The following is a 22,053-nucleotide window of genomic DNA, read 5'->3' as shown; positions in this document are numbered from 1 at the left end:
TTCTGGTCGTTTCACACAACAGCGGTAATGGTCACTTAATATTCAAAATAATTGCAGGCCTGTAAATGACACCTGCCATCAAAAAGTGTCCTGGGGTCATAAATCGACCAGAAAATTCAAAAGACGTCAACATTTCAAGAAGACAATTTCAAGAGGCATATTTTACGCACATTTTGTCTTTTCTTTTTTTTCTCTTTAAAATAAAAGGGAATTGAAAAATGCGCAACATCAGCAATAAATAAAGCCATGCAAATCCAATTACAGAAATGTTCACCTCACAGCCGTCAGAATGTTCTTCAGCAAAAAGTCTACAAAGAATAAATGCTGAAGGGGTTTCAGAGAACTGTGTACCCTCTAGCTGCTGGGGGGATGTAAACTGGTAACAGCCAGTAGTGAGAACATAATGGAGGTGCGTTTAAGGGTAAAAGCTGAGCTTCCATGTGATCTGGTAGGTCCTTTGATGCGCCTATCACCTGAGCAGAGCAGAATGGAAGACACACAGGCTGGCAATCCTGCACTGCAGGAACATTTAACATAGCCAAGACTTGGAAGAAACCAAAAGGTCCATGAAGAGAAAAATGCACAAAGAGGAAGAGGTCCATGTACACAATGGAATATTAGCCATGGAAAACAATGAAACAGTGCCGTTGGCACCACCATATAAAGACCTAGAGATAATCACCCAACTTGAAGTAAGAAAGAAACTGAAAGACAGAGATCCTATGACATCACTTCTAGGTGTTACCTAAAAGCTGATACTCATGAACTTATTTCCAAGAGAAGGAAAAGCATGGATTAAGAAAAAAAATTATGTTTAACCAAATGGACAAGTGTAAGGAATGTGTGAAGTAGGATATGGGGGTTAACAGACATGTATTAAGACATATGAAATATATAATCACAAAATACCTATGGAATACCAAGAGAGGTCTACGCAACACTCTGTAATAACTTACATGGTAAAGAATCCGAGATAAATGACAGATACATTGATATAATGAACCAGATTCTGTACACCTAGGAGAAACAAAATATTTTTATCAAGCTTGCTCTGATAATTAATAAAAATTAAATTTATAAAACAAACAAGAAGTAAGGAGATATAAGCTCTTGGGGATGTGCCCTGGCACATTCCACTCTAATTTGCAGCCTACTAACACGATTTCCAGGAAGGCTCTACTGCCCAAAATCCCAGAGTTGGAAATGTAGAAATGCTGCCGCCTTGTGGCCGTCTCCCGCAAGAGCGGCTTTAAACCCACAGCTAAAGGCCACTTAACATTCACAAGGACTCAGGGCTGTAAAGGACACCTGCCCTCAAAAAATGTACTGAAGTGAGGGATGGCCAAAAAAATTCAAAAAAGGCAAAGTTTTCAAGAAGGTAGTATGAAGCGGTAAGTTTGACTTACTCTCTTGTTAAAAAAAGGAAAATGGATAGAAGCTCAACCTCAGGAATTACTAGACTCATGCAAATGTAACCTACAAAAAGGTTTCAACTCACACCAGTTGACTGACCATCAGCAAAAAGTCTACAAAGAATAAATGCTGATGTGGTTTGAGAGAACTGTGTACCCTCTAGCTGCTGGGGGGATGTAAACTGGTAAGAGTCAGTAGTGAGAAAATAATGGAGGTACGTTTAAAGGGAAAAATTAAGCTACCATGTGATCTGGTAGGTCCTTTGATGCGCCTATCACCTGAGCAGACCCGATTGTAAAAGACACAGGCTGTCAAAACTGCACTACAGGAACATCTAACATAGCCAAGACCTGGAAGAAACCTAAATGTCCACGAACAGAAAAATGCACAAAGAGGAAGTGGTCCATGTACACAACGGAATATTAGCCATGGAAAACAATGAAACAGTGCCGTTGGCACCACCATATAAAGACCTAGAGATAATCACCCAACTTGAAATAAGAAAGAAACTGAAAGACAGAGATCCTATGACATCACTTCTAGGTGTTACCTAAAAATTGATACCCATGAACTTATTTCCAAGAGAAGGAAGTGCATGGACTAAGAAAATAAAATTACGTTTAACCAATTGGAAAGGTGTAAGGAATGAATGAATTACGATATGGGGGTTAACAGACATGTACTAAGACATATGAAATATATAATCACTAAATACGTATGGAATACCAAGAGAGGTCTACTCAACACTCTGTAATAACCTGCACAGGAAAGGACCCAAAGATGAATAGACAGATACATTGATATGATGAACCAGATTCTGTACACCTAGGAGAAACAACATTTTTATCAAATTTGCTCTGATACCTAATAAAAATTAAATTAAAGAAACAAACAACAAGTAAGGAGATATAAACTCTTGGGGGTTTGCGCTGGCACATTCCACTCTAATTTGCAGCCTATTAACACCATTTCCAGGAAGGCTCTGTTGCCCAAAAACCCAGAGTTGGAAATGTAGAAATGCTGCCGCCTTGTGGCCGTTTCCCGCAAGAGCGGCTTTAAACCCACAGCTAATGGTCACTTAACATTCACAAGGACTCAGGCTGGTAAAGGACACCTGCCCTCAAAAACTGTCCTGAGGTAAGGAATGGCCAACAAAATTCAAAAGAGGCAAATTTTTCAAGAAGATAGTATGAAGACGTAAGTTTTACTCACTGCCTTCTAAAAAAGAGGAAAATGGATAAAAGCTCAACCGCAGGAATTATTACACTCATGCAAATGTAATCTGCAAAAAGGTTTCAACTCACACAGGTCGACTGACCATCAACAAAAAGTCTACAAATAATAAATGCTGAAGTGTTTTTTGAGAACTGTGTACCCTCTAGCTGCTGGTGAGATGTAAAGTGATAACAGCCAATAATGAGAACAGAAAAGAGCTGCATTGAAACGTAAAAGTTGAGCTACCATTCGATGCAGCAGGCCCACCGCTGGGCCTCTCACCTGAGAAGACCAGAATCCGGAAGACAGAGACTGCAAAAGCTGCACTGCAACCTTATTCACAATAGCCAAGACATGGAAGCAACCTAAATGTCCATCAACAGATGAAAGGATAAAGAAGCGGTCCATGTACACAATGGAATATTAGCCATGGAAAACAATGAAACACTGCTCTTTGAGGTACCATAGGTGAGCCTAGAGATAATCCCAGAACATGAGGTATGTTGGAAAGCAAAAGACATATATCCTATGATATCACTTATAGGTGTTACCTAACAACTGACAAAAATGGACATATTTCCACAGAGAAACACACACACAGACTTAGCAAACAAACTATGCTTATCTAAAGGCAAAGGTGGTGGCAATGGATAAATTAAGATTAGGTTTACCATACCTATACAAATACAGATTAAGTACATATATCAAAAAGCCCGAGCACATAGCAAAGGAGGTGTACAGAACACTCTGTAATCCTTTACATGGGAAAAGGATCTGTACATGAATAGATATACATGATGTACGAATGAACCAGATTGTGTACACCTAGGACAAACTGTATTCTAATCATTACCCCGATTAAAACAACGAACAAGAAGTAATGAGACATAAACTACAGGGGCTTTTTCCTGGCACATTCCATTCTAATTTACAGCCTAGCAACAGGACTTCCAGAAAGGCTGTGCCACCCTAGTAAACAGATTTGGGAATGGAGAAATGCTGCCGCCTTGTGGCCGTTTCCCACAACACCAGCTTTAAACCCAGTGCTAATGGTCACTAAATAGTCACAATCATTGCAGGCCTATAAATGACACCTGCTGTCCAAAAAACTACTGGGGTCGAAAATTGACCACAAAATTCAAAAGAGGGCAACCTTCGAAGAAGACAATTTCAAGAGGTATATTGTACTCACGCTTTTTTTCTAAATAAAAGAGAAAGGTGTGGGAAAATGCTGAATATTAGGAATTATTAAAGACATGCAAATCCAAATTACACAAACCTATCAGCTCACACCAGTCAGAATGGCCATGAGCAAACATTCTAAAAACAATAAATGCTGAATGCGTTGTGGAAAAATGCGTACCCTCGGGGTTAATTGGGACGTGGCAAGATCCACTAACGAAAACACAATGCAGGTACTTTGGAAAGGTAAACACTGAGCTACCAGTCAATGAATCATACCCACAGTTGGGCCTATCACCTGAGAAAATGAGAATCAAAAGTCACAGGCTGGCAATACTGCACTCCAGCAATATTTACCATAGTCAACACTTGGAAGCAACGAAAATGTCCATCAACAGAGGAATGCACAAAGAAGAAGTGGTCCATGTACAGAATGGAATATTACTCCACTAAAAAATATAAATTAAATTTCAAAAACAAACAAAATAAGGAGACATCAGCTTTGGTGGGTTTATCCGGGCATATTCCACTCTAATTTATAACTGAGGAACACCACCGGCAGGAGGGTCTGTTTCCCTCGGTACCAGAGTGGGGAACGCAGAAATGCTGCCATCCTCTGGCCGATACCTGCAACAGCAGCTTTGAAATCTGTACAAAGGGGCACTTCATATGCACAAGTACTGCAGGGATGCAAACGAAACCTGCCCTTAAAATGTCTTGAGGCAGGTAAAGGCCAAAAATTTTTCAAAATGTGGCACATACTTCAAGAAAACAATTTGAAGAAGTCACCTGTAATAACAGTTTGAAAAATAAAAGGACATGTCTGAAAGCTCCATTTCAAGGGAGTATGAGACACATGCAAATCCAACCACAAAGAGGTATCAGCTCACACCACTCAGAATAAGCATGAGCAAAAAAATTACAAACGCTCAATGCTGAAGAGGTTTTGGAGAAATGCATACCCTCAATTTGAAGTGGGACGTAACCTGGTAAGAGCCACTAATGGGAACAGAAGGGAGGGGCCTTTAAAAGGTAAACCTTGAGCTACTATATGATCCACGAGGCCCACTTCTCGGGGGTGGGCCTGGTGGATCAATCCTAAGAAGACAGAATTGGAAAGACACAGGCAGGCAAATCTGCACTGTAGAAGTATTACAATAGCCAAGACATGGAAGCAACCGAAACGTCCATCAAGAGATGAGTGGACAAAGAAGAAGTGGTACATGTACAGATGGAATATTAACCAAGGAAAAAAACGAAACGATGCCATTTGCAGGACCATAGAGGAATCTAGGGGTAATCATGCAACTGGTAGTAAGTGAGAAAGTGAAAGACACATATCCTGTCATATCACTTATGGGTGTTACCTAAAAATTGATACCAATGAAGATATTTCCAGAGAGAAAGGCAATCACAGATTCATTAAACCAACTTATGTTTCACCAAATGGAAAGGTGTGAGGATTGGATACATTACGATATTGGGGTTAACAGAGCTATACAAACACATGTGAAATATAGAATCACCAAAGACCTACGGAATACCAAGAGAAGACTACTCAACATTGTGTCATAACCTACATGGGAAAAAGATCTGAAGGAGAATAGATATACGTATATGTGTAAAAGAACCACATCTTTCACACCTAGAACAAACAAAACTTTGTAATCTAATTTGCTGTGATAAAGAATAAAAATTAAATTAAAGAAACGAACAAGAAGTAATGAGACGTAATCTTAAGGGGCTTTTCCTGGCACATTGCGTTCTAATTTACAACCTACAACACAACTTCCCTTATGGCTCTGTTGCCTAGTAAACAGATTTGGTAAGGAGAAGTGCTGCCGCCTTCTGGTCGTTTCACGCAACAGCGGTAATGGTCACTTAATATTCAAAATAATTGCAGGCCTGTAAATGACACCTGCCATCAAAAACTGTCCTGGGGTCGTAAATCGACCAGAAAATTCAAAAGACGTCAACATTTCAAGAAGACAATTTCAAGAGGCATATTTTACGCACATTTTGTCTTTTCTTTTTTTTCTCTTTAAAATAAAAGGGAATTGAAAAATGCGCAACATCAGCAATGAATAAAGCCATGCAAATCCAATTACAGAAATGTTCACCTCACAGCCGTCAGAATGTTCTTCAGCAAAAAGTCTACAAAGAATAAATGCTGAAGAGGTTTCAGAGAACTGTGTACCCTCTAGCTGCTGGGGGGATGTAAACTGGTAACAGCCAGTAGTGAGAACATAATGGAGGTGCGTTTAAGGGTAAAAACTGAGCTACCATGTGATCTGGTAGGTCCTTTGATGCGCCTATCACCTGAGCAGAGCAGAATGGAAGAGACACAGGCTGGCAATCCTGCACTGCAGGAACATTTAACATAGCCAAGACTTGGAAGAAACCAAAAGGTCCATGAAGAGAAAAATGCACAAAGAGGAAGTGGTCCATGTACACAATGGAATATTAGCCATGGAAAACAATGAAACAGTGCCGTTGGCACCACCATATAAAGACCTAGAGATAATCACCCAACTTGAAGTAAGAAAGAAACTGAAAGACAGATATCCTATGACATCACTTCTAGGTGTTACCTAAAAGTTGATACTCATGAACTTATTTCCAAGAGAAGGAAAAGCATGGATTAAGAGAAAAAATTATGTTTAACCAAATGGAAAAGTGTAAGGAATGTGTGAAGTAGGATATGGGGGTTAACAGACATGTACTAAGACATATGAAATATATAATCACAAAATACCTATGGAATACCAAGAGAGGTCTACGCAACACTCTGTAATAACTTACATGGTAAAGAGTCCGAGATAAATGACAGATACATTGATATAATGAACCAGATTCTGTACACCTAGGAGAAACAAAATATTTTTATCAAGTTTGCTCTGATAATTAATAAAAATTAAATTTATAAAGCAAACAAGAAGTAAGGAGATATAAGCTCTTGGGGATGTGCCCTGGCACATTCCACTCTAATTTGCAGCCTACTGACACGATTTCCAGGAAGGCTCTGCTGCCCAAAAACCCAGAGTTGGAAATGTAGAAATGCTGCCGCCTTGTGGCCGTCTCCCGCAAAAGCGGCTTTAAACCCACAGCTAATGGCCACTTAACATTCACAAGGACTCAGGGCTGTAAAGGACACCTGCCCTCAAAAAATGTACTGAAGTGAGGGATGGCCAAAAATATTCAAAAAAGGCAAAATTTTCAAGAAGGTAGTATGAAGCGGTAAGTTTGACTTACTCTCTTGTTAAAAAAAGGAAAATGGATAGAAGCTCAACCTCAGGAATTACTAGACTCATGCAAATGTAACCTACTAAAAGGTTTCAACTCTCACCAGTTGACTGACCATCAGCAAAATGTCTACAAAGAATAAATGCTGATGTGGTTTGAGAGAACTGTGTACCCTCTAGCTGCTTGGGGGATGTAAACTGGTAACAGTCAGTAGTGAGAAAATAATGGAGGTACGTTTAAAGGTAAAAATTAAGCTACCATGTGATCTGGCAGGTCCTTTGATGCGCCTATCACCTGAGCAGACCCGATTGTAAAAGACACAGGCTGTCAAAACTGCACTACAGGAACATTTAACATAGCCAAGACCTGGAAGAAACCTAAATGTCCACGAACAGAAAAATGCACAAAGAGGAAGTGGTCCATGTACACAACGGAATATTAGCCATGGAAAACAATGAAACAGTGCCGTTGGCACCACCATATAAAGACCTAGAGATAATCACCCAACTTGAAATAAGAAAGAAACTGAAAGACAGAGATCCTATGACATCACTTCTAGGTGTTACCTAAAAATTGATACCCATGAACTTATTTCCAAGAGAAGGAAGTGCATGGACTAAGAAAATAAAATTACGTTTAACCAATTGGAAAGGTGTAAGGAATGAATGAATTACGATATGGGGGTTAACAGACATGTACTAAGACATATGAAATATATAATCACTAAATACGTATGGAATACCAAGAGAGGTCTACTCAACACTCTGTAATAACCTACACAGGAAAGGACCCAAAGATGAATAGACAGATACATTGATATGATGAACCAGATTCTGTACACCTAGGAGAAACAACATTTTTATCAAATTTGCTCTGATACCTAATAAAAATTAAATTAAAGAAACAAACAACAAGTAAGGAGATATAAACTCTTGGGGGTTTGCGCTGGCACATTCCACTCTAATTTGCAGCCTATTAACACCATTTCCAGGAAGGCTCTGTTGCCCAAAAACCCAGAGTTGGAAATGTAGAAATGCTGCCGCCTTGTGGCCGTTTCCCGTAAGAGCGGCTTTAAACCCACAGCTAATGGTCACTTAACATTCACAAGGACTCAGGCTGGTAAAGGACACCTGCCCTCAAAAACTGTCCTGAGGTAAGGAATGGCCAACAAAATTCAAAAGAGGCAAATTTTTCAAGAAGATAGTATGAAGACGTAAGTTTTACTCACTGCCTTCTAAAAAAGAGGAAAATGGATAAAAGCTCAACCGCAGGAATTATTACACTCATGCAAATGTAATCTGCAAAAAGGTTTCAACTCACACAGGTCGACTGACCATCAACAAAAAGTCTACAAATAATAAATGCTGAAGTGTTTTTTGAGAACTGTGTACCCTCTAGCTGCTGGTGAGATGTAAAGTGATAACAGCCAATAATGAGAACAGAAAAGAGCTGCATTGAAACGTAAAAGTTGAGCTACCATTCGATGCAGCAGGCCCACCGCTGGGCCTCTCACCTGAGAAGACCAGAATCCGGAAGACAGAGGCTGCAAAAGCTGCACTGCAACCTTATTCACAATAGCCAAGACATGGAAGCAACCTAAATGTTCATCAACAGATGAAAGGATAAAGAAGCGGTCCATGTACACAATGGAATATTAGCCATGGAAAACAATGAAACACTGCTCTTTCAGGTACCATCGATGAGCCTAGAGATAATCCCAGAAAGTGAGGTATGTTGGAAAGCAAAAGACATATATCCTATGATATCACTTATAGGTGTTACCTAACAACTGACAAAAATGGACATATTTCCACAGAGAAACACACACACAGACTTAGCAAACAAACTATGCTTATCTAAAGGCAAAGGTGGTGGCAATGGATAAATTAAGATTAGGTTTACCATACCTATACAAATACAGATTAAGTACATATATCAAAAAGCCCGAGCACATAGCAAGGGAGGTGTACAGAACACTCTGTAATCCTTTACATGGGAAAAGGATCTGTACATGAATAGATATACATGATGTACGAATGAACCAGATTGTGTACACCTAGGACAAACTGTATTCTAATCATTACCCCGATTAAAACAATTAAAAGAACGAACAAGAAGTAATGAGACATAAACTTCAGGGGCTTTTTCCTGGCACATTCCATTCTAATTTACAGCCTAGCAACAGGACTTCCAGAAAGGCTGTGCCGCCCTAGTAAACAGATTTGGGAATGGAGAAACGCTGCCGCCTTGTGGCCGTTTCCCACAACACCGGCTTTAAACCCAGTGCTAATGGTCACTAAATATTCACAATCATTGCAGGCCTATAAATGACACCTGCTGTCCAAAAAAATACTGGGGTCGAAAATCGACCACAAAATTCAAAAGAGGACAACCTTCGAAGAAGACAATTTCAAGAGGTATATTGTACTCACGCTGTTATTTCTAAATAAAAGAGAAAGGTGTGGGAAAATGCTGAATATTAGGAATTACTAAAGACATGCAAATCCAAATTACACAAACCTATCAGCTCACACCAGTCAGAATGGCCATGAGCAAACATTCTAAAAACAATAAATGCTGAATGCATTGTGGAAAAATGCGTACCCTCGGGGTTAATTGGGACGTGGCAAGATCCACTAACGAAAACACAATGCAGGTACTTTGAAAAGGTAAACACTGAGCTACCAGTCAATGAATCATACCCACAGTTGGGCCTATCACCTGAGAAAATGAGAATCAAAAGTCACAGGCTGGCAATACTGCACTCCAGCAATATTTACCATAGTCAACACTTGGAAGCAACGAAAATGTCCATCAACAGAGGAATGCACAAAGAAGAAGTGGTCCATGTACAGAATGGAATATTACTCCACTAAAAAATATAAATTAAATTTCAAAAACAAACAAAATAAGGAGACATCAGCTTTGGTGGGTTTATCCGGGCATATTCCACTTTAATTTATAACTGAGGAACACCACCGGCAGGAGGGTCTGTTTCCCTCGGTACCAGAGTGGGGAACGCAGAAATGCTGCCATCCTCTGGCCGATACCTGCAACAGCAGCTTTGAAATCTGTACAAAGGGGCACTTCATATGCACAAGTACTGCAGGGATGCAAATGAAACCTGCCCTTAAAATGTCTTGAGGCAGGTAAAGGCCAAAAATTTTTCAAAATGTGGCACATACTTCAAGAAAACAATTTGAAGAAGTCACCTGTAATAACAGTTTGAAAAATAAAAAGACATGTCTGAAAGCTCCATTTCAAGGGAGTATGAGACACATGCAAATCCAACCACAAAGAGGTATCAGCTCACACCACTCAGAATAAGCATGAGCAAAAAAATTACAAACGCTCAATGCTGAAGAGGTTTTGGAGAAATGCATACCCTCAATTTGAAGTGGGACGTAACCTGGTAAGAGCCACTAATGGGAACAGAAGGGAGGGGCCTTTAAAAGGTAAACCTTGAGCTACTATATGATCCACGAGGCCCACTTCTCGGGGGTGGGCCTGGTGGATCAATCCTAAGAAGACAGAATTGGAAAGACACAGGCAGGCAAATCTGCACTGTAGAAGTATTACAATAGCCAAGACATGGAAGCAACCAAAACGTCCATCAAGAGATGAGTGGACAAAGAAGAAGTGGTACATGTACAGATGGAATATTAACCAAGGAAAAAACCGAAACGATGCCATTTGCAGGACCATAGAGGAATCTAGAGGTAATCATGCAACTGGTAGTAAGTGAGAAAGTGAAAGACACATATCCTGTCATATCACTTATGGGTGTTACCTAAAAATTGATACCAATGAAGATATTTCCAGAGAGAAAGGCAATCACAGATTCATTAAACCAACTTATGTTTCACCAAATGGAAAGGTGTGAGGATTGGATACATTACGATATTGGGGTTAACAGAGCTATACAAACACATGTGAAATATAGAATCACCAAAGACCTACGGAATACCAAGAGAAGACTACTCAACATTGTGTCATAACCTACATGGGAAAAAGATCTGAAGAAGAATAGATATACGTATATGTGTAAAAGAACCACATCTTGCACACCTAGAACAAACAAAACTTTGTAATCTAATTTGCTGTGATAAAGAATAAAAATTAAATTAAAGAAACGAACAAGAAGTAATGAGACGTAATCTTAAGGGGCTTTTCCTGGCACATTGCGTTCTAATTTACAACCTACAACACAACTTCCCTTATGGCTCTGTTGCCCTAGTAAACAGATTTGGTAAGGAGAAGTGCTGCCGCCTTCTGGTCGTTTCACGCAACAGCGGTAATGGTCACTTAATATTCAAAATAATTGCAGGCCTGTAAATGACACCTGCCATCAAAAACTGTCCTGGGGTCGTAAATCGACCAGAAAATTCAAAAGACGTCAACATTTCAAGAAGACAATTTCAAGAGGCATATTTTACGCACATTTTGTCTTTTCTTTTTTTTTCTCTTTAAAATAAAAGGGAATTGAAAAATGCACAACATCAGCAATGAATAAAGCCATGCAAATCCAATTACAGAAATGTTCACCTCACAGCCGTCAGAATGTTCTTCAGCAAAAAGTCTACAAAGAATAAATGCTGAAGGGGTTTCAGAGAACTGTGTACCCTCTAGCTGCTGGGGGGATGTAAACTGGTAACAGCCAGTAGTGAGAACATAATGGAGGTGCGTTTAAGGGTAAAAACTGAGCTACCATGTGATCTGGTAGGTCCTTTGATGCACCTATCACCTGAGCAGAGCAGAATGGAAGAGACACAGGCTGGCAATCCTGCACTGCAGGAACATTTAACATAGCCAAGACTTGGAAGAAACCAAAAGGTCCATGAACAGAAAAATGCACAAAGAGGAAGTGGTCCATGTACACAATGGAATATTAGCCATGGAAAACAATGAAACAGTGCCGTTGGCACCACCATATAAAGACCTAGAGATAATCACCCAACTTGAAGTAAGAAAGAAACTGAAAGACAGATATCCTATGACATCACTTCTAGGTGTTACCTAAAAGTTGATACTCATGAACTTATTTCCAAGAGAAGGAAAAGCATGGATTAAGAAAAAAAATTATGTTTAACCAAATGGAAAAGTGTAAGGAATGTGTGAAGTAGGATATGGGGGTTAACAGACATGTACTAAGACATATGAAATATATAATCACAAAATACCTATGGAATACCAAGAGAGGTCTACGCAACACTCTGTAATAACTTACATGGTAAAGAATCCGAGATAAATGACAGATACATTGATATAATGATCTAGATTCTGTACACCTAGGAGAAACAAAATATTTTTATCAAGTTTGCTCTGATAATTAATACAAATTAAATTTATAACACAAACAAGAAGTAAGGAGATATAAGCTCTTGGGGATGTGCCCTGGCACATTCCACTCTAATTTGCAGCCTACTAACATGATTTCCAGGAAGGCTCTGCTGCCCAAAAACCCAGAGTTGGAAATGTAGAAATGCTGCCGCCTTGTGGCCGTCTCCCGCAAGAGTGGCTTTAAACCCACAGCTAATGGCCACTTAACATTCACAGGGACTCAGGGCTGTAAAGGACACCTGCCCTCAAAAAATGTACTGAAGTGAGGGATGGCCAAAAAAATTCAAAAAAGGCAAAATTTTCAAGAAGGTAGTATGAAGCGGTAAGTTTGACTTACTCTCTTGTTAAAAAAAGGAAAATGGATAGAAGCTCAACCTCAGGAATTACTAGACTCATGCAAATGTAACCTACAAAAAGGTTTCAACTCACACCAGTTGACTGACCATCAGCAAAAAGTCTACAAAGAATAAATGTTGATGTGGTTTGAGAGAACTGTGTACCCTCTAGCTGCTGGGGGGATGTAAACTGGTAACAGTCAGTAGTGAGAAAATAATGGAGGTACGTTTAAAGGTAAAAATTAAGCTACCATGTGATCTGGTAGGTCCTTTGATGCGCCTATCACCTGAGCAGACCCGATTGTAAAAGACAAATGCTGTCAAAACTGCACTACAGGAACATTTAACATAGACAAGACTTGGAAGAAACCAAAATGTCCACGAACAGAAAAATGCACAAAGAGGAAGTGGTCCATGTACACAACGGAATATTAGCCATGGAAAACAATGAAACAGTGCCGTTGGCACCACCATATAAAGACCTAGAGATAATCACCCAACTTGAAATAAGAAAGAAACTGAAAGACAGAGATCCTATGACATCACTTCTAGGTGTTACCTAAAAATTGATACCCATGAACTTATTTCCAAGAGAAGGAAGTGCATGGACTAAGAAAATAAAATTACGTTTAACCAATTGGAAAGGTGTAAGGAATGAATGAATTACGATATGGGGGTTAACAGACATGTACTAAGACATATGAAATATATAATCACTAAATACGTATGGAATACCAAGAGAGGTCTACTCAACACTCTGTAATAACCTACACAGGAAAGGACCCAAAGATGAATAGACAGATACATTGATATGATGAACCAGATTCTGTACACCTAGGAGAAACAACATTTTTATCAAATTTGCTCTGATACCTAATAAAAATTAAATTAAAGAAACAAACAACAAGTAAGGAGATATAAACTCTTGGGGGTTTGCGCTGGCACATTCCACTCTAATTTGCAGCCTATTAACACCATTTCCAGGAAGGCTCTGTTGCCCAAAAACCCAGAGTTGGAAATGTAGAAATGCTGCCGCCTTGTGGCCGTTTCCCGCAAGAGCGGCTTTAAACCCACAGCTAATGGTCACTTAACATTCACAAGGACTCAGGCTGGTAAAGGACACCTGCCCTCAAAAACTGTCCTGAGGTAAGGAATGGCCAACAAAATTCAAAAGAGGCAAATTTTTCAAGAAGATAGTATGAAGACGTAAGTTTTACTCACTGCCTTCTAAAAAGGAGGAAAATGGATAAAAGCTCAACCGCAGGAATTATTACACTCATGCAAATGTAATCTGCAAAAAGGTTTCAACTCACACAGGTCGACTGACCATCAACAAAAAGTCTACAAATAATAAATGCTGAAGTGTTTTTTGAGAACTGTGTACCCTCTAGCTGCTGGTGAGATGTAAAGTGATAACAGCCAATAATGAGAACAGAAAAGAGCTGCATTGAAACGTAAAAGTTGAGCTACCATTCGATGCAGCAGGCCCACCGCTGGGCCTCTCACCTGAGAAGACCAGAATCCGGAAGACAGAGGCTGCAAAAGCTGCACTGCAACCTTATTCACAATAGCCAAGACATGGAAGCAACCTAAATGTCCATCAACAGATGAAAGGATAAAGAAGCGGTCCATGTACACAATGGAATATTAGCCATGGAAAACAATGAAACACTGCTCTTTCAGGTACCATCGATGAGCCTAGAGATAATCCCAGAACATGAGGTATGTTGGAAAGCAAAAGACATATATCCTATGATATCACTTATAGGTGTTACCTAACAACTGACAAAAATGGACATATTTCCACAGAGAAACACACACACAGACTTAGCAAACAAACTATGCTTATCTAAAGGCAAAGGTGGTGGCAATGGATAAATTAAGATTAGGTTTACCATACCTATACAAATACAGATTAAGTACATATATCAAAAAGCCCGAGCACATAGCAAGGGAGGTGTACAGAACACTCTGTAATCCTTTACATGGGAAAAGGATCTGTACATGAATAGATATACATGATGTACGAATGAACCAGATTGTGTACACCTAGGACAAACTGTATTCTAATCATTACCCCGATTAAAACAACGAACAAGAAGTAATGAGACATAAACTTCAGGGGCTTTTTCCTGGCACATTCCATTCTAATTTACAGCCTAGCAACAGGACTTCCAGAAAGGCTGTGCCACCCTAGTAAACAGATTTGGGAATGGAGAAATGCTGCCGCCTTGTGGCCGTTTCCCACAACACCAGCTTTAAACCCAGTGCTAATGGTCACTAAATATTCACAATCATTGCAGGCCTATAAATGACACCTGCTGTCCAAAAAAATACTGGGGTCGAAAATCGACCACAAAATTCAAAAGAGGGCAACCTTCCAAGAAGACAATTTCAAGAGGTATATTGTACTCACGCTTTTTTTCTAAATAAAAGAGAAAGGTGTGGGAAAATGCTGAATATTAGGAATTATTAAAGACATGCAAATCCAAATTACACAAACCTATCAGCTCACACCAGTCAGAATGGCCATGAGCAAACATTCTAAAAACAATAAATGCTGAATGCGTTGTGGAAAAATGCGTACCCTCGGGGTTAATTGGGACGTGGCAAGATCCACTAACGAAAACACAATGCAGGTACTTTGAAAAGGTAAACACTGAGCTACCAGTCAATGAATCATACCCACAGTTGGGCCTATCACCTGAGAAAATGAGAATCAAAAGTCACAGGCTGGCAATACTGCACTCCAGCAATATTTACCATAGTCAACACTTGGAAGCAACGAAAATGTCCATCAACAGAGGAATGCACAAAGAAGAAGTGGTCCATGTACAGAATGGAATATTACTCCACTAAAAAATATAAATTAAATTTCAAAAACAAACAAAATAAGGAGACATCAGCTTTGGTGGGTTTATCCGGGCATATTCCACTCTAATTTATAACTGAGGAACACCACCGGCAGGAGGGTCTGTTTCCCTCGGTACCAGAGTGGGGAACGCAGAAATGCTGCCATCCTCTGGCCGATACCTGCAACAGCAGCTTTGAAATCTGTACAAAGGGGCACTTCATATGCACAAGTACTGCAGGGATGCAAACGAAACCTGCCCTTAAAATGTCTTGAGGCAGGTAAAGGCCAAAAATTTTTCAAAATGTGGCACATACTTCAAGAAAACAATTTGAAGAAGTCACCTGTAATAACAGTTTGAAAAATAAAAGGACATGTCTGAAAGCTCCATTTCAAGGGAGTATGAGACACATGCAAATCCAACCACAAAGAGGTATCAGCTCACACCACTCAGAATAAGCATCAGCAAAAAAATTACAAACGCTCAATGCTGAAGAGGTTTTGGAGAAATGCATACCCTCAATTTGAAGTGGGACGTAACCTGGTAAGAGCCACTAATGGGAACAGAAGGGAGGGGCCTTTAAAAGGTAAACCTTGAGCTACTATATGATCCACGAGGCCCACTTCTCGGGAGTGGGCCTGGTGGATCAATCCTAAGAAGACAGAATTGGAAAGACACAGGCAGGCAAATCTGCACTGTAGAAGTATTACAATAGCCAAGACATGGAAGCAACCGAAACGTCCATCAAGAGATGAGTGGACAAAGAAGAAGTGGTACATGTACAGATGAAATATTAACCAAGGAAAAAAACGAAACGATGCCATTTGCAGGACCATAGAGGAATCTAGGGGTAATCATGCAACTGGTAGTAAGTGAGAAAGTGAAAGACACATATCCTGTCATATCACTTATGGGTGTTACCTAAAAATTGATACCAATGAAGATATTTCCAGAGAGAAAGGCAATCACAGATTCATTAAACCAACTTATGTTTCACCAAATGGAAAGGTGTGAGGATTGGATACATTACGATATTGGGGTTAACAGTGCTATACAAACACATGTGAAATATATAATCACCAAAGACCTACGGAATACCAAGAGAAGACTACTCAACATTGTGTCATAACCTACATGGGAAAAAGATCTGAAGGAGAATAGATATACGTATATGTGTAAAAGAACCACATCTTGCACACCTAGAACAAACAAAACTTTGTAATCTAATTTGCTGTGATAAAGAATAAAAATTATATTAAAGAAACGAACAAGAAGTAATGAGACGTAATCTTAAGGGGCTTTTCCTGGCACATTGCATTGTAATTTACAACCTACAACACAACTTCCCTTATGGCTCTGTTGCCCTAGTAAACAGATTTGGTAAGGAGAAGTGCTGCCGCCTTCTGGTCATTTCACGCAACAGCGGTAATGGTCACTTAATATTCAAAATAATTGCAGGCCTGTAAATGACACCTGCCATCAAAAAATGTCCTGGGGTCGTAAATCGACCAGAAAATTCAAAAGACGTCAACATTTCAAGAAGACAATTTCAAGAGGCATATTTTACGCACATTTTGTCTTTTCTTTTTTTTCTCTTTAAAATAAAAGGGAATTGAAAAATGCACAACATCAGCAATGAATAAAGCCATGCAAATCCAATTACAGAAATGTTCACCTCACAGCCGTCAGAATGTTCTTCAGCAAAAAGTCTACAAAGAATAAATGCTGAAGGGGTTTCAGAGAACTGTGTACCCTCTAGCTGCTGGGGGGATGTAAACTGGTAACAGCCAGTAGTGAGAACATAATGGAGGTGCGTTTAAGGGTAAAAACTGAGCTACCATGTGATCTGGTAGGTCCTTTGATGCGCCTATCACCTGAGCAGAGCAGAATGGAAGAGACACAGGCTGGCAATCCTGCACTGCAGGAACATTTAACATAGGCAAGACTTGGAAGAAACCAAAAGGTCCATGAACAGAAAAATGCACAAAGAGGAAGTGGTCCATGTACACAATGGAATATTAGCCATGGAAAACAATGAAACAGTGCCGTTGGCACCACCATATAAAGACCTAGAGATAATCACCCAACTTGAAGTAAGAAAGAAACTGAAAGACAGATATCCTATGACATCACTTGTAGGTGTTACCTAAAAGTTGATACTCATGAACTTATTTCCAAGAGAAGGAAAAGCATGGATTAAGAAAAAAAATTATGTTTAACCAAATGGAAAAGTGTAAGGAATGTGTGAAGTAGGATATGGGGGTTAACAGACATGTACTAAGACATATGAAATATATAATCACAAAATACCTATGGAATACCAAGAGAGGTCTACGCAACACTCTGTAATAACTTACATGGTAAAGAGTCCGAGATAAATGACAGATACATTGATATAATGAACCAGATTCTGTACACCTAGGAGAAACAAAATATTTTTATCAAGTTTGCTCTGATAATTAATAAAAATTAAATTTATAAAACAAACAAAAAGTAAGGAGATATAAGCTCTTGGGGATGTGCCCTGGCACATTCCACTCTAATTTGCAGCCTACTAACACGATTTCCAGGAAGGCTCTGCTGCCCAAAAACCCAGAGTTGGAAATGTAGAAATGCTGCCACCTTGTGGCCGTCTCCCGCAAGAGCGGCTTTAAACCCACAGCTAATGGCCACTTAACATTCACAAGGACTCAGGGCTGTAAAGGACACCTGCCCTCAAAAAATGTACTGAAGTGAGGGATGGCCAAAAAAATTCAAAAAAGGCAAAATTTTCAAGAAGGTAGTATGAAGCGGTAAGTTTGACTTACTCTCTTGTTAAAAAAAGGAAAATGGATAGAAGCTCAACCTCAGGAATTACTAGACTCATGCAAATGTAACCTACAAAAAGGTTTCAACTCACACCAGTTGACTGACCATCAGCAAAAAGTCTACAAAGAATAAATGCTGATGTGGTTTGAGAGAACTGTGTACCCTCTAGCTGCTGGGGGGATGTAAACTGGTACCAGCCAGTAGTGAGAAAATAATGGAGGTACGTTTAAAGGTAAAAATTAAGCTACCATGTGATCTGGTAGGCCCTTTGATGCGCCTATCACCTGAGCAGACCCGATTGTGAAAGACACAGGCTGTCAAAACTGCACTACAGGAACATTTAACATAGCCAAGACCTGGAAGAAACCAAAATGTCCACGAACAGAAAAATGCACAAAGAGGACGTGGTCCATGTACACAATGGAATATTAGCCATGGAAAACAATGAAACAGTGCCGTTGGCACCACCATATAAAGACCTAGAGATAATCACCCAACTTGAAATAAGAAAGAAACTGAAAGACAGAGATCCTATGACATCACTTCTAGGTGTTACCTAAAAATTGATACCCATGAACTTATTTCCAAGAGAAGGAAGTGCATGGACTAAGAAAATAAAATTACCTTTAACCAATTGGAAAGGTGTAAGGAATGAATGAATTACGATATGGGGGTTAACAGACATGTACTAAGACATATGAAATATATAATCACTAAATACGTATGGAATACCAAGAGAGGACTACTCAACACTCTGTAATAACCTACACAGGAAAGGACCCAAAGATGAATAGACAGATACATTGATATGATGAACCAGATTCTGTACACCTAGGAGAAACAACATTTTTATCAAATTTGCTCTGATACCTAATAAAAATTAAATTAAAGAAACAAACAACAAGTAAGGAGATATAAACTCTTGGGGGTTTGTGCTGGCACATTCCACTCTAATTTGCAGCCTATTAACACCATTTCCAGGAAGGCTCTGTTGCCCAAAAACCCAGAGTTGGAAATGTAGAAATGCTGCCGCCTTGTGGCCGTTTCCCGCAAGAGCGGCTTTAAACCCACAGCTAATGGTCACTTAACATTCACAAGGACTCAGGCTGGTAAAGGACACCTGCCCTCAAAAACTGTCCTGAGGTAAGGAATGGCCAACAAAATTCAAAAGAGGCAAATTTTTCAAGAAGATAGTATGAAGACGTAAGTTTTACTCACTGCCTTCTAAAAAGGAGGAAAATGGATAAAAGCTCAACCGCAGGAATTATTACACTCATGCAAATGTAATCTGCAAAAAGGTTTCAACTCACACAGGTCGACTGACCATCAACAAAAAGTCTACAAATAATAAATGCTGAAGTGTTTTTTGAGAACTGTGTACCCTCTAGCTGCTGGTGAGATGTAAAGTGATAACAGCCAATAATGAGAACAGAAAAGAGCTGCATTGAAACGTAAAAGTTGAGCTACCATTCGATGCAGCAGGCCCACCGCTGGGCCTCTCACCTGAGAAGACCAGAATCCGGAAGACAGAGGCTGCAAAAGCTGCACTGCAACCTTATTCACAATAGCCAAGACATGGAAGCAACCTAAATGTCCATCAACAGATGAAAGGATAAAGAAGCGGTCCATGTACACAATGGAATATTAGCCATGGAAAACAATGAAACACTGCTCTTTCAGGTACCATCGATGAGCCTAGAGATAATCCCAGAACATGAGGTATGTTGGAAAGCAAAAGACATATATCCTATGATATCACTTATAGGTGTTACCTAACAACTGACAAAAATGGACATATTTCCACAGAGAAACACACACACAGACTTAGCAAACAAACTATGCTTATCTAAAGGCAAAGGTGGTGGCAATGGATAAATTAAGATTAGGTTTACCATACCTATACAAATACAGATTAAGTACATATATCAAAAAGCCCGAGCACATAGCAAGGGAGGTGTACAGAACACTCTGTAATCCTTTACATGGGAAAAGGATCTGTACATGAATAGATATACATGATGTACGAATGAACCAGATTGTGTACACCTAGGACAAACTGTATTCTAATCATTACCCCGATTAAAACAACGAACAAGAAGTAATGAGACATAAACTTCAGGGGTTTTTTCCTGGCACATTCCATTCTAATTTACAGCCTAGCAACAGGACTTCCAGAAAGGCTGTGCCACCCTAGTAAACAGATTTGGGAATGGAGAAATGCTGCCGCCTTGTGGCCGTTTCCCACAACACCAGCTTTAAACCCAGTGCTAATGGTCACTAAATATTCACAATCATTGCAGGCCTATAAATGACACCTGCTGTCCAAAAAAATACTGGGGTCGAAAATCGACCACAAAATTCAAAAGAGGGCAACCTTCCAAGAAGACAATTTCAAGAGGTATATTGTACTCACGCTTTTTTTCTAAATAAAAGAGAAAGGTGTGGGAAAATGCTGAATATTAGGAATTATTAAAGACATGCAAATCCAAATTACACAAACCTATCAGCTCACACCAGTCAGAATGGCCATGAGCAAACATTCTAAAAACAATAAATGCTGAATGCGTTGTGGAAAAATGCGTACCCTCGGGGTTAATTGGGACGTGGCAAGATCCACTAACGAAAACACAATGCAGGTACTTTGGAAAGGTAAACACTGAGCTACCAGTCAATGAATCATACCCACAGTTGGGCCTATCACCTGAGAAAATGAGAATCAAAAGTCACAGGCTGGCAATACTGCACTCCAGCAATATTTACCATAGTCAACACTTGGAAGCAACGAAAATGTCCATCAACAGAGGAATGCACAAAGAAGAAGTGGTCCATGTACAGAATGGAATATTACTCCACTAAAAAATATAAATTAAATTTCAAAAACAAACAAAATAAGGAGACATCAGCTTTGGTGGGTTTATCCGGGCATATTCCACTCTAATTTATAACTGAGGAACACCACCGGCAGGAGGGTCTGTTTCCCTCGGTACCAGAGTGGGGAACGCAGAAATGCTGCCATCCTCTGGCCGATACCTGCAACAGCAGCTTTGAAATCTGTACAAAGGGGCACTTCATATGCACAAGTACTGCAGGGATGCAAACGAAACCTGCCCTTAAAATGTCTTGAGGCAGGTAAAGGCCAAAAATTTTTCAAAATGTGGCACATACTTCAAGAAAACAATTTGAAGAAGTCACCTGTAATAACAGTTTGAAAAATAAAAGGACATGTCTGAAAGCTCCATTTCAAGGGAGTATGAGACACATGCAAATCCAACCACAAAGAGGTATCAGCTCACACCACTCAGAATAAGCATGAGCAAAAAAATTACAAACGCTCAATGCTGAAGAGGTTTTGGAGAAATGCATACCCTCAATTTGAAGTGGGACGTAACCTGGTAAGAGCCACTAATGGGAACAGAAGGGAGGGGCCTTTAAAAGGTAAACCTTGAGCTACTATATGATCCACGAGGCCCACTTCTCGGGGGTGGGCCTGGTGGATCAATCCTAAGAAGACAGAATTGGAAAGACACAGGCAGGCAAATCTGCACTGTAGAAGTATTACAATAGCCAAGACATGGAAGCAACCGAAACGTCCATCAAGAGATGAGTGGACAAAGAAGAAGTGGTACATGTACAGATGGAATATTAACCAAGGAAAAAAACGAAAC

Source organism: Pseudorca crassidens, chromosome 1 (genome assembly GCF_039906515.1).
Source record: "Pseudorca crassidens isolate mPseCra1 chromosome 1, mPseCra1.hap1, whole genome shotgun sequence".
Classification (NCBI taxonomy): Eukaryota; Metazoa; Chordata; class Mammalia; order Artiodactyla; family Delphinidae; genus Pseudorca; species Pseudorca crassidens.
The sequence above is the reverse complement of the archived record's forward strand: the minus strand, read 5'-3'. Positions refer to the sequence as shown.